Consider the following 15,478-nt stretch of genomic DNA (forward strand, 5'->3'; position numbering starts at 1 on the left):
CCTGGGCTAGAATATGAATGTGGTCATTGGTGTCACAGCTTCAAGAGGACCTTGAGGAGCAGGAGTTCACCCTGTATGTGTGGGAGTTTAGTGCTGTAAACATCAGGAAATCTTGTGACTTCAAGAAACTGCTGACCTTATTTTTCATGATTTAAAAGCACATATGATTTTGTATATCACGTCTTAGTTTTGTGTCTATGAAGCTGAGACTAGCCCATGCAATGGTAATTAAAGTAGGAAAGTAGGGAGGCAATATGTTATTTCAAAGAATGTTGAGATAGATACATCATATTGGCTGGGCTTGGAGATTCTAACCTTCAGTTTTCACCCCAGGGAATCCTTCATTTAGCCACCATTATTTCTAGTCCTTTGCATGTAGATTTTAGTACTTCTTGAAACTTGCTAAACTTTTCACCTAGGTCCCTTATAGGATTATCTACATTTCTAGATCCTAGTAGAAATCAGGAATATAGACAAGCTCAATGAAAATATTCTTGCAGGTTAAAAGGCAATTCCCAAGTAACGGGAAAGAACTGCTTGCCAGTGCAGGAGACTTAAGGGATGCAAGTTCAATCCTTGGGTCGGGAAGATCCCCTGGAGGGGGGCATGGTGACCCACTCCAGTATTCTTGCCTGGAGAATCCCATGAACAGAGAAGACTGGTGGTTTACAGTCCATAGAGTCACCAAGAGTTGGACATGACTGAAGCGACTTAGCGTGCACACACACACACACACAGGTTAAAATGTTGAAGCAGATTTGGGAGCCTGCAAATAGATTGATTTTAATTTATATCTAGAAAAAAATTTAATGCTTTCATAAATACAGGGCTAACTGCCACTTGTGTTATTAGTTTTTAAAAACCTCACTCCCTTTGATGTGCAATGACCTCACTGGTCAGAAGCAATGCTGTATATAAAAACGTGATGATGTGTGAAGCATTTGTAAGTCAATAGGTGCTGGCTTTAGCAGAAATATCATGGGCAGGGAAGGCCATTCCACACCCAGAACAAAAACATATTCCAGTGCAACCCCTTCCATGCAACCTCTCCATGGCAGAGGTGGTTCTGTGTCATCGGTTCCTACTTAGTTCATCATGGGCTACTCAAGTCTCATGATAACTTGGTAGTTTATAGTCAAGTGTTGAATCTTTACTAATGCCCAATAACAACCCTTAAGACAGTTCTCAAAATGAGAACAGTCATTTATAAAAGATGGAAGAGCCTTATGCAAAAGTCTTCAGGTTCTTTGAATCACCTGTGAGGGCCTGCTGGTGACTCTACTTCACTATGTGTCACACAAAACTCAAGAGTCACTGGTTCTTGGTTCCTGTGGTTCAAATGGCTAAGCAAGTCATAAGGCAGCCTGCACATACCATATATCCTTTTGATGCCACTCAAAACTGGTGAACTTTGGAGTTACTTAGTAATCAGGTTGGAGTGAATGTCCAAATGAGGTGTATGTCACCTTTAAAATCCAAAGGAGACCGTTAGGTGTTGTGTTCCTGTGATTGTGGTAGAAAATTTAGTCATTCAGTCGTGTCCGACTCTTTATGACCCCATGGATTATAACCTACCAGGCTCCTCCATCCATGAGATTTTCCAGGCAAGATTACTGGAGTGGGTTGCCATTTCCTTCTCCAGAGGATTTTCCTGACCCAGGGATCAAACCCCGGTCTCCCACATTGTAGGCAGACGCTTTACCGTCTGAGCCACCAGGGAAGTGATTGTGGTAGGAAGGACCTAATTCTTCACTTTAGAAGGACGTCTGAACTTTCCGCACATCACTGAACTTCTAATATTCACCCAGGCCCCTGAGATTTAGTGGGATTTCTTTCCCATCCTGTTACTTGTTTGTGTCTTAACACTTTGCTCGCAGGCAAGGTGCTAGCTAAGAGGCTGTAAAAAGACTGAAGGAGCCATAAGAACTGCAGACATGTTTATTCCCTCCTGGCTGGCACGGCAGCCATAACACAGTCAGTCCTGACTGACACAGCAACTGTAGCAGCAGACATTTTATTCTCTCCTCTTGTGGTGCAGCAGTAATGCTGCTGCTTTCCAGGTGGAGCTCGCATATACATACTGCACAAAGTAGCCTAGGACCAAGTGAGCACCTCAGACATGCATGTGCAGTGCTACAAATGAGCTCAGCTGTTACATAGTCACTATGTACAAAACGTGGGATGAGAGAGCCTGAACACGCCATCTTAAACGATATGCTCTCTCCCCACAGGTAAGTATGCTGCTGCTGCTGCTTCTAAGTCGCTTCAGTCGTGTCCGACTCTGTGTGACCCCGTAGATGGCAGCCCACCAGGCTCCCCCGTCCCTGGGATTTTCCAGGCAAGAACACTGGAATGGGTTGCCATTTCCTTCTCCAATGTGGGAAAGTGAAAAGTGAAAGTGAAGTCGCTCAGTCATGTCTGACTCGTAGCGACCCCATGGACTGCAGCCTACCAGGCTCCTCCATCCATGGGATTTTCTAGGCAAGAGTACTGGAGTGGCTTGCCATTGCCTTCTCCGCAGGTAAGTATACGTCTTGCTTTATTAAAAAAAAAAAAAAAACAAAACTGCAGCAGCTGTCTCATTTTGTATTCTCACCCCAAACTTATGAAAATTCCCTTGGCTCTTAAATCTCTCTAAAATTTGGTATTGTCCATTTATTTGTTGTTGTTATTTTTGCTTTTCTGACAAAATATATGTGAAGTGCCATCTCACTATGGTTTTAGTTTTCATTTTAGAATGATTAATGTACCTCACTAGTCATATTATCATTTGTCTTTCATGTAGTTTCTTTGGAGAAGTGTCTGTTCATTTATTTTGCTGTCTTTTTATTTGGGTCTCTTATTTTCTTATTTTTGTGTATTTTGTTATTTTAAAATATTCTAGATACATTCTTCATCTGACATCTGATTTACCAATATTTTGTATTTATTCTGTGATTTCCTTTAAATTTCTTAATAGTGCTCTGTGTATAGAGTAAATACATATATTTAAAAATTTTATGAACTCCAATCAATCAATGTTTCTTCATGGATCTTCCTTTTAGTATCCTTCTAAAAACTCATTACCAAACTCAAGTCATTCAGATTTTCTTCTTTGTTTTCTTACAGATGTTTTATGTAAGAAACAATTAACAATTGTCTAACAATTTTAACAGTTTAAAAAATCATATCTTTGTGTATTTGAGCTAATGCTTAATAAGATGTGAGGTTTATGTCAAGACCACATTGTGGAGGAGAACCCACAGAGGCAGGAGGGTTTCCTTCAGCTGGGGAGATGGATTTGGGAGGCTGGGAGCCATGAGGCCAGAGTTCAAGAGTAAAAACACTAGAGAGGAAAGAGTGAACATTTATTACTGAAGTGTATACATGTCAGAAACTTACCTGAGCCTGGGGGAGGAATCACCTGGAAGGAACAGACAGAGCAATTCCTAGGGCCCATCCAGTGTCAACTGGAGTTTATTTTTCAAGTAGTCACAGCAGAAAACAGAGACCTAGCATCAGGTACTGTACAGAGAATCTTGTTGTACAACTTTAATGGTGGAAAAAAATTAGCTGTTATGTTCCCATATAACACAACTTAAAAGCAAACCCAGAAATGATCAAACTATTTCCATGTAATTTTGTTTCCTGGAACAAAGTTCGAGATTAAATAAGGACTATCTGGCATCCAACAAGGTAAAAATTACAGTGTCTGACATTCAGTAAAAAATTACAAGACCTGAAGAATAAGATTCATAATAAGGAGGATAATCAACAATTGGATCTGACTCAAAATTAATATATTAATAAAAATCAAAGACATAAGAATGCTTTGATATATGTATCAAATAATCACAATGTACAAATATCTTATAATTATTTTGTCAATTATACCTCAGTAAGGTTGGAAAATGTCATGATTGCACATTTTATTATTTCATTTATATGGTATTATAAAACTTTAGCAAAATAATGTTTCTAGATATTCAATAAGTTGATAAAAGTAAGAAATGATTATTATTTATTTGAGGGGGAAAAAAAGAGAATTAGACAGAGTAGTAGAAAGATTTCTTGGCAATATCTTATCTGTAGATCTTGGTTTTCTTTATACAATTACATTTTGTTTGGTGCACTTTTTAAGATGTGTATTGCATTTCAAATTAATAAGCTATAAAATGAGCACCATTATTTTTTCAATTAAAGTAGAAAATATAGTATTTAGGAGGGAAGGAGGACATATTCATTTTAATTCCTTGGTGGCAAATAAAAGTACCAGTTAGGAAAGAAAACAATGAAATTTTTAAAAAGTAATATTTTCAGTTCCGTCCATTCCGTTCCGTCGCTCAGTCGTGTCTGACTCTTTGCGACCCCATGGACTGTAACCTACCAGGCTTCTCCGTCCATGGGATTCTCCAGGCAAGAATACTGGAGTGGTTTACCGTTTCCTTCTCCAGGGGATCTTCCCGACCCAGGGATCGAACCCGGGTCTCCCGAATTGGAGGCAGACGCTTTAACCTCTGAGCCACCAGGGAAGCCCAATATTTTCTGATTTCATTAATTCTAATTAACAACTACATGTTAATTAGAATTAATGAAATCCAGAACATTGATAATACTAAATGCTGGTGAGAATGTGGAGCAAGAAGAACCCTCCTTCATTGTTGGTGGGAATGCACAATGGCACAGCTCTTTTGGAAGGCAGTTGGATAGTTACTTAAAAAATTAAACACACTTACCGTATGATCCAGAAATTTCACTCCTTGCTATTTAGCACACAGAAGTTTATGGCAGCTTTATCAAACCTGCCAAACCTTGGAAGCAACCAGGATATCCTTCAGTAGATGAGTGGATAAATCAACCATAGTACAGCTAGACAATAAAATATAATTCATCACTAAAAAGAAATGTGCCAACAAACCATTAAAAAATAGATGAAACTTAAATGCATGTTACTAAGTGAAAGAAGCCAATATTAAAAAGGCTACACTGATAAATCTGTTTGTAGAGCAACAGTGAAGATGCAGACACAGAGAACAGACTTATGGACAAAGGTGGAGGGGAGGGTGAGAGGAATGGAGAGAGTAGCATGGATGCATGTGCAGTAATATATGTAAACAGATAGCCAGTGGAAAATCTGCTGTAGGACTCAGGGAACTCAAACTGGGGCTCTGTAATAACCAAAAGGGGTGGGGTGGGTGGGAAGAGAGAGGGAGATTCAAGAGGGAGGGCACATATGTACACCTATGGTTAATTCATGCTGATGATGGCAGAAATCAAACCAATATTGTAAAGCAATCATTATTTTTTTTAAAAGACTACAAACTGTCTAATTTCAACTGTACGATATTCTAGAAGAAACAAAACTATGGAGATAGTAAAAAGATCAAGATTGTCAGGGGTTGTGGCACAGGGAAGATGAAGAGATGGAGTACAGATTTTTAGGGTAGTGGAATCGTTATTTTTGATACCATAATAGTGGGTACCTGTCATTCATAATACTCTTGTCCAAACCCATAGAATGGAGAACACCCAAAGTGAATGTAAACTAAGGTCTTTGGGTGACTATATGTCTATGTCGGTTCACTGACTGTAACAAATATACCATCTGGTGGGGGTTATTGACAGGGAGGCTTTGAATGTGAGCTGGTTCAGGATATATAGGAATTCTCTGATTTCCTCTCAATTTTGCCATAAATCAAAATGCTCTAAAGTTATTTTTTAATGTTTTTGTAAACTATTTTGTCAAAGAGAATTGCAGTATTAATACCACATAAAGACTACTTATCTCTTTTGTACATTTACCCATTAAGTATTTTTTGTATATTACTTTTATAATTTTAGATTAAAGTTCATTTTTATAAAGTAATACTACATTTTATTTTATAGTTTAGATCAGATGAATAAATTTATAATTTTTGTGTGAAAACATAGTGTAATATTTATTATTGTCAGAACTCAAATTCTTTATTTTTGGCAGTTTGTACCCTATTCCATAGGTATTTTCTTATTAACAGATGTAAAGCTGCTTTTGTTTCCTTTTATGTTTCAATGAGGTGATTTTCCATATATTGTGAATGTATATCTTTCTCAAAAACTTGCTAAATATTTTCTCAGAATAGATTACTATTTTTTCCTGGGTTTTATCTGTTTGCCAAGAACTTTTAAAAGTCAGACTTTATCTACAAACTAAAAAGTTAATTGTTATATATCATGGATACTGACAGTATCTAGATTTCTGAGATAGATATAAGGAATGTTATTAATCACAGTCCAGCAAGTCCTGTGAGAAAAATACTGTGTTCATTTCCCCTCTCCCCCAGAGGAGCAACGGAAAGAGGCCTGGAGGATGAGTCTGCATCTTAGCTGAGCAACCCAAATGCTCTAGAGTGCTTAGCACAACTGTAGGCCTATTGCCTCAGAGGGACACATTGCCTTTGTTATGCAGACAGTATTAAAACCTCATATTTGATCCAGAAGGAAATATTAGCTCCATCTTGTAAAGCCATTTGTTATAAAAAACATCCTTGAAACAATAATCTGGAATGAAGGTAAACAGTGTTTCTTCTAGTAAGAGATACAGAAACATGAGAGATTCACCATGAATCATCTCAAAATGATGTTCATCCATAGTTTCTATATTTTTTTGACTTTTGCTAAATTTTCCCATGAATACACCCCTGTCAGCCACTCTAATTAATCTCAGTCACAGTGTCTGAGACCAATTTTGTTCCATTTTTTTCTAGGACAGCATTTAATTAAGTCATACTATCAACAGAATTTCACAGAGAAGAATGAGGCCCACCTGTAGGAATGACCTCCAAGGTCATGGACCAACCAACTGAACTGACCATCAGGCTGTTTTCCTGTAGTTGATATAGGCATCTTTTACCTGGCCTGAGGCATTATTTCAGCTACAGCAGGATACATTGGTGACTATATGGTCTTTATCTAGAACTGTAAAACCCAAGTCTCAGACAATTTTCCCATAACAGACCAAGTTAATGAATCAAGACTGATCTAAATGCCTTTGGGATTCTGGTAGTATCACTGATAACTCCAACTCAAGTTAGATAAAACTTTAATAACGCAGATCATTACCCACAGAGTAAACATAGAATCAGCATACCCAGATAACTCTACAAGGTTTACTCCAGTACACAGTGAATCTGTGTACAAAGACTTCCTTAAATATCTTGAAACTATATGCCTTTTCATCTTTGTTGAGGGCACCTGTGTGTGAGTGGGTATCTGTGTGTCCAGACAAAAGCCTCAGTGGTCAGGTCTTTTTTTCAACTCTACCTTAGCCTTAACTTCCTGTTTGTGCAGGGCCTCAAGGTCAACCAGAAGTAAGAGATTGGAGCCCTTTTAGACATTTTCTGGACAAACTCACAGCCCTGCATATGCATGTGAGTTTCTTGTTCACTGGGTATATATCAGAGCTTTCAAAGTTCTTTGTGGAATCTCAGTCTCCAGCTCTTCTTTCTGTATTTTTGGCCAGTCTCTTGGTTGCAGACAGTTAGACACGACTGAACGACTTCACGTCACTCACTTCATACTTTATCACTGAAGAAGGAAATGGCCACCCACTCCAGCATTCTTGCCTGGAGAATCCCATGGACAGAGGAGCCTAGCGGGCCATGGTCCATGGGGTCACAGAGAGTCAGGCACGACTTAAGTGACTAAGAATGCACTTGTCTGCCCCAACTTGTATCTAAATTCAGGAAGATGCCATGTTAAACAGTTACTGATGATTATTTTTAGACACATTCTTGCAAAAGGGCTTTTCCTATTCAGCAAACTCCAAATCAGGTCAAACGACGACAAAACCCTGCAAGGGAGACTCTTTCTGAGAACTGCAATGAGGATGGGGACTTTTGAGGAGTCCCAGCCTCATTCTCCTCCGTCCTCTGGTGGAGGCATGTCTGCTGATGGTAGCTGTAATCTTGGTGATACGACTACTGTACTTCAAGATGACTGTTGGGCTGGGGAAGAGGAAGGGAATAAGCCAAGTTAGTAAGTTACAAACATTGTTGTTTGTCGTGAGAGTTGGCAGTTTGTGTGGTTAGAAAGTCCTTTGATTTTTTAAAATCTCAGCTAATACCCAGAATTCTGAAAAAGTAGATTTTGACATTTTTGGTTAGTAGTTCGATTGTTTTCATTGAATATCTCATTCTCATATGTTGAGTTTTGACTTTCCTGTGAGTAGTTCTGTTCTAACTTACTCTTCAATGTCTTGTGATAGTTGCTTTTGGTGTTCTGTTGTCCTGGTATTTTAGTCAAAATCAGTTGGAAAAATATGATGGATCATGTTCACTCCATCCAATCTCTGTATCATGTGCATTATTCAAGTTAAAGCTGTCACATTAAATAAAAGTTTTTTTATGTAAAAATCTTTATGAAAGACAAATCTGCATAAAATATTTATTCATCATTTACTGAGTCACAAACAAAAAACTTTATCAAAGGCCAAAGCAATCAAGATTTTTAAAGTATATTCATGCATTTAAGGTCATTATAGATGGAATAGTTTTCCTTTTAATACTGCATGCTTTATAGCATATATTCTTTAAAAATGTAATATCAAAATAACTTTTAGTTCAGATAAATATTTTGGTGTGATTATTACTAAAAATGTGAAATTATATATTGTTGTTGTTTTTTGGTTGCTAAGTATGATGACAGAAAACTCAGAACTTACACCAATTAACAACTCTTATTTAAACTATTTAACAACTCTTATTTAAAAACCCTCTTGACTTAATAACACCCCAAAGAGGAGGGGTAAAAAGTGTCCTCGTAACAATGCCTACTGCGGGCCTTTTATATAGGCAAACAAAATTTATATATATATATATATATATGTATAAAACAAAGATCATGGCATCCAAACCCATCACTTCATGGCAAATAGATGGGGAAAAAAGTGGAAGCAATGAGAGATTTTATTTTCTTGGGCTGAAAAATCACTGCGGGCTGTGATTGCAGCCATGAAATTAAAAGACACATATTAAAAAGAGAGACATCACTTTGCTGACAAAGGTCCATACAGTCAAAGCTATGGTTTTTCCAACAGTCACATACAGATGTGAGGATGGATGAAAAGCTGAAGAATGGATGCTTTTGAAATGTGGTGCTGGAGAGGACTCTTGAGATTCCTTTGGACAGCAGGGAAATCAAACCAGACAATCCTAAAGGAAATCAACCCTGACTATTCATTGGAAGGAATGATGCTGAAGCTGAAGCTCCAATACTTTGGCCACCTGATTCAAAGCTGACTTACTGGAAAAGACCCTGATGCTGGGAAAGATTGAGTGCATGAAGAGAAGGGGGTGACAGAGGATGAAATGGTTGGATGCCATCACTGACTCAGTGGACACCAGTTTGAGCACACTTGGAGATAATGAGGGACAGGAAGACTGGAAAACTGCAATTTATGGGGTCAGAGAGAGTCGGACATGACTTAGCAACTATTGAGAAAGACCTGATGCTGTGAAAGATTGAAGGAATTGACTCAATGGATGTGAATTTGAGCAAACTCCAGGAGATAGTGAAGGACAGGAAAGCCTGGTGTGCTGCAGCCCATGGGGTTGCAAAGAATTGGACACAACTCAGCTAATGAACAAGAATAACAATAGTTATTTGAATGGATGGAACAGATTTCCTATTTAAAATTTTTAAAATATGAGGTACAAAAGCCTAAAAGTAAACTTCATTGGTAGTAAGTCTACCAGAGAACATATGTTTTATAATTCTATGCAACAGATTAACAAACTTCTGTATAATTTGAAAATTTAACATAATTTCTCTATAGTGTTTCAAAGGAAATGTACTTAAATACTCTGATGACCAATAAGAGATTAACAGGTTACGATACATAATCACCTTAAAATATTATTTCTATCCACAAGCAAATTGCTTGAAGCAAGAGAAGGGGAAGAGTGATATGTATGGAGGTAGAGCTCTTATTCACACAGCACCTCTTGTATTATAAGTTATATAATCTGTCTTCACCTACACAATCATACACTGCTATTGTATCATTTTGATTATTATTTAAACATTCAAAATGGGAAAATTAAGAATGTTTTGTTCTATAAAAGAAATGGAAGTTAGAACTGAAGCAAGTTCTAAATTTTAGCATACCTAATTAAAACTATAATCAGCAATCATCTAGAAAACTTAATAAGCTAAAGTTTTTTGGTCTTAGGTATCAAAAATTATATCTGTTCTTTATCATGCTATTTTTTTTTTGAGACACAAACTTAATCTTACATTTGTAACCATGGTGATATCTTAAAGAGTTCTTCTTGTGGCTTTTTATTATACCTTTTGATTCCATTTTAGGGCCTGAATACTTTAATTGTCATCTCTTAACAGTCAAGGGACCAAATTAAGGGAATTTTAGGTGAAAGACGTGATAATTTTTCCATGCTCTTGGATAGACATCAAAGAAAGAGAGCTGCATTTTATTCCCTGTGATTTTCTTTAGCCTTTGTGAGCCAGGAAATATCATCAGAGAATAAACATTCAGTTCAAAACAAAAAAGAAAAAAAGCGTTCTACTACCATAAAATGACCTCAAAATTCTCCTTGAGGAAGGAGGCAAATTGTGAAAAGGGTTTTAAAAGATCTCTGCATACAAAAGCACCTCTAAATGAAATAAAATGCCTCCATTTTGGAGAACTGTTTGAGATTGTAAGACCACAGTGTTTGCAGACAAACCACCACAAAATCGTACTGTTTTCTGTAGTTGTCAATCAAACAGTTGTACCAGGAGAACAGTGTCTCAAGGGACTTGGGGACTAGGAGCTGAGGGCAGGAAGGCCAGGTATCCCCAGGTGTAGGTTCACGTCCTGCCTGGAGCACACTGCTCATGATGGAGAGTAACCCGAAGAATCTTCAGGTTCACATGCGGGCAGTCTCGTTGTTGCTATCCAAAGATATTAAATGCTTCCTGCCCCTCCCATCTGACTCAAATCAAACACACTTACAGACATAATGGAACAAGGCACAGAGTTCTTAAGAGTAGGGTCAGTTCAGTTCAGTCAGTTCAGTCACTCAGTCCTGTCCGACTCTCTGCGACGCCATGAGTCACAGCATGCCAGGCCTCCCTGTCCATCACCAACTCCTGGAGTTCACTCAAACTCATGTCCATCGAGTCGGTGATGCCATCCAGTGATCTCATTCTCTGTCGTCCCCTTCTCCTCCCACCCCCAATCCTTCCCAGCATCAGAGTCTTTTCCAGTGAGTCAACTCATCGCATGAGGTGGCCAAAGTATTGCAGCTTCAGCTTTAGCATCAGTCCTTCCAATGAACACCCACGATTGATCTCCTCTAGAATGGACTGGTTGGATCTCCTTGCAGTCCAAGGGACTCTCAAGAGTCTTCTCCAACACCACAGTTCAAAAGCATCAATTCTTCAGCGATCAGCTTTCTTCACAGTCCAACTCTCACATCCATACATGACCACGGGAAAAACCATAGCCTTGACTAGACAGACCTTGGCAAAGTAATGTCTCTGCTTTTTAATATGCTATCTAGGTTGGCCATAACTTTCCTTCCAAGGAATAAGCGTCTTTTAATTTCATGGCTGCAATCAGCATCTGCAGTGCTTTTGGAGCCCAAAAAAATAAAGTCTGACACTGTTTCCACTGTTTTTCCATCTATTTCCCATGAAGTGATGGGACCAGATGCCATGATCTTTGTTTTCTGAATGTTGAGCTTCAAACCAAACTTTTCACTCTCCTCTTTCACCTCATCAAGAGGCTTTTGAGTTCCTCTTCACTTTCTGCCATAAAGGTGGTGTCATCTGCATGTTTGAGGTTATTGATATTTCTCCCAGAAATCTTGATTCCAGCTTGTGCTTCTTCCAGCCCAGCGTTCCTCATGATATATTCTGCATAGAAGTTAAATAAGCAGGGTGACAATATACAACCTTGACGTACTCCTTTTCCTATTTGGAACCAGTCTGTTGTTCCATGTCCTGGGTACATCTAAAACTAGGCACTCATAATTGAAGATGTGGAGACATGAATTGTGATAATGAACAGTCAGTCACATAGCACCATGTTCACCTGTGTGCATGCTAGGTCTCTTCAGTCATGTCCGACTCTTTGTGACCCCTTGGACTGTAGCCCACCAGTCTCTACTTCCATGGGCTTCTCCTGGCAAAAATAATGGAGTGCGTTGCCATTTCCTTCTCCAGGGGATCTTTCTGACTCAGGGATCAAACCCGTGTCTCTTATATCTTCTGCACTGGCAGGAAGGTTCCTTATCACTAGCACCACCAATCTGTACTGTTGTATCATTTACACTTCATATAAATGCCACAGAGCAGGCTGAGACCTGAGGCCTGGGGTCCTTTGCTGCAATGTTTGCACCTGGACAATCATCTCCTCAAGCAACAAAACTGTTAGTAGCTAAAACAATTGCATACATGTGTAGTTGGGGCAAATTATGGACAAAAGATGCAAAGAAACCAAAAACCCAACTACCATTTCTGAAGAGCCTGGAACAAAAACTGGGTGTTGGAAGCAAAAGCAGGGTCCTGAGCTTGCCCCCTGAGCTTAACACCACCTAACGGGTGGGCAAATCACTTAAGCCACCTCTCCAGCCAACCTCTGGACACATCCCTACTCTCATTCCATATAAGAAACCAGCTTGCACCTCCCTGACAAGCAAGCAAGGACACCTGTTACTTGCTCTGGCAGTAGGGGCCCCAATAAAGCCCTACCTGCATTCCTTGTCTGGCTTCTAATCAATTCCTATTGATTAAGGAGGTCAAGAACCTTTATCATTAACACCATTGAATAGATTTCTTCTCAGAGGAGTGTCTTGATTAGAATGAGTCCAGTCTCTGATATCATGCAGGTAATCTACATATCAGTTAGAGACACTGTGCTGTGTGAGTTCTCTCCCACCTTCTAAGGAACTCATGGTCTGCTCAGCAGAGATAGTAAAGAATTCCCACCAGCATCATGACACTGAAACATCACACTGCCCTGCAGCCCACCATTGTGGTTGCAGCCTCAAGCCACCATGGGAGCCACACCAGAACTGTGCCTATCAGCTGGCACATCATCCCTGGACCTCGGGAAATATGTGTGAGATCTCAAATCCTCATTGTTCAAAGTCACCTCCAGTGTTCTCTTTCTGCATAATTACTCTTCTCTACACTCTTTAATGGCTTTTCTTTTTTCCTAACAAAGCCATATTTAGTCAAATAACCAAAGCAGAAAATGAATTGATTATGTGGCTATCAATTTACAAATTGATGTATTTCTAGATAACTTGAGATCCAGGAATCAAGACAGGAAATAAAGTGACAGATCAGAGTTGCCAGCTAGTAAATGGCCCTGTGAAATACAACCATGGAGGGATTTTGAGAATTCCTGCATCTTTACATTGCTTGCTGGAGATTCAGTGTCCTGGATGGAGCCTGTTATTTGCAGAATCTCAGTTGCCTTTAGCATCTAAATCAAAGGGGAGTAAACTTTGCTTTCCATAGAGGCACCAAGACCTTGTCTTTTGAAGATTTGTGGTGATTTTATAGGCTTCCCAGGTGGCGCAGTGGTAAAGACTCTGCCTGCCAATTCAGGAGACGCAAGAGATGCAAGTTCAATCGCTAGGTTGGGAAGATTCTCTGTAGTAAGAAATGGAGATCCACTCCAGTATTCTTGCCTGGAAAATTCCACACAATGGAATAAAAAAGGTAAACCTTAGGCTACTGGTTCGATTCTGGCTCAAAGAAGAGTGGCTTGTTTAAGGGTTTCCCAGGTGGTGCTCGAGGTAAAGAACCTGTCTACAAATGCAGGAGACATAACAGATGTGAGTTCGATCCCTGGCTTGGGAAGATGCCCTGGAGGAAGTCATAGAAACCCACTCCAGTATTCTTGCTTGGGTCACGTAGAGTCAGATAAGACTAAAGTGAAATAGCACACACATATATATCCCCTGGAGAAGGGAATAGCAACCCATTCCAGTATTCTTGCCTGAAAAATTTCATGGACAAAGGAGTTGGGTGGGCTACAGTCCATGGGATAACAAAGAGTTGGAAATGACTGAGTGCCTAACACTTTCACTTTCATAGAAAAGAAGTAAAGTAAGTCAGATCTAGAAAGACAAATATCATATGATATCCCTTTTATGTGGAATCTGAAAAACAAAAATAATGCAAATGAACTTATATACAAAACAGAATTAGACCCACAGACATATAAAACAAACTTATGGTTACCAAAGGGGATAACAAGGTAAGGAGAATAATTAGGAGTTTGGTATTAACAGATATACAGTATTGTGTTTAAACTAGGTAACCAAAAAGGACCTACTGTATAGCACAGAGAACTACACTCAATATTTTGTAATAACCTATAACAGAAAATCATCTGAAAAAAATTGATATATGTGTATGTATAAATGAATCACTTTGCTGTATACTTGAAACCAAAACAATACTGTAAATAAAGAATACTTCATTTAAAAATAAAGAATTATAAAATGGTGAATCTTCCAAATTCAAAACATGATATTTGGAAAAATAAAACAAAGATAGATGTATTTCAACCTTTTTAATATCTTGTTTCTTCATCTGTAACACAGGTATAACAATTCTATCATCTCAAGGACTAAATGAGAATTGATGATCAATGCATTCCAAACAATGCCTGATATCTAGCGAGCACTTACTAATATTAAATATTACTGTTATTATTACCTTAATTTCATTGTAATAACATACCAACATAAATATCATCATTATAATTCATCACCATCATGAATATTCCCACAAACATATATTTCAGTAAGGGATCTCTATTAAAACATTCTGCCAGAGTTTAAGATCATGGTATTGGAGCTCACATTATAACACCAGAAAATAACTTCTTTAAATTTTAATATTATACTGACCTGGTATTTAAAAGTCCTCACACAATTTTTTCTATCTCTTTCTCTGTAATCTTGACAAATTGCTAGATCTCTCTTTGCACCAGGAACTCCTGTTGATTTATTAAAACTTTTGAACGTTATTCCTTTTAGGCTTTTCATTTCTAATCTTATGAATTCTCTAATTATTTTCCTGAAAATAAGCACACACATACACAAATATACATAAAATAATTTTCTTCTCAAAGATATACTGTCTGCTCTGATAATTGTATTAGTTTTTCTCATTGTTTAATATGATGATTTCAGTTCAGTTCATCAGTTTAGTTGCTCAGTCATGTCCAACTCTTTGTGACCTCATGGACTGCAGCACGCCAGGCTTCACTGTCCATCACCAACTCCTGGAGCTTGCTCAAACTCATGTCCATCCAGTCGGTGAGCCATCCAACCATCTCATCCTCTGTCATCTCCTGCTCTTCCTGCCTTCAATCTTTCCCAGCATCAGGGTCTTTTCCAGTGAGTCAGTTCTTAGCATCAGGTGGCCAAAGTATTGAGGTTTCAGTTTCTGCACCAGTCCTTCCAATGAATATTCAGGACTGATTTCCTTCATGATT

Source organism: Moschus berezovskii, chromosome 19, assembly GCF_049115385.1.
Source record: "Moschus berezovskii isolate FMDL1 chromosome 19, NW_MosBer_1.0, whole genome shotgun sequence".
Taxonomy (NCBI): domain Eukaryota; kingdom Metazoa; phylum Chordata; class Mammalia; order Artiodactyla; family Moschidae; genus Moschus; species Moschus berezovskii.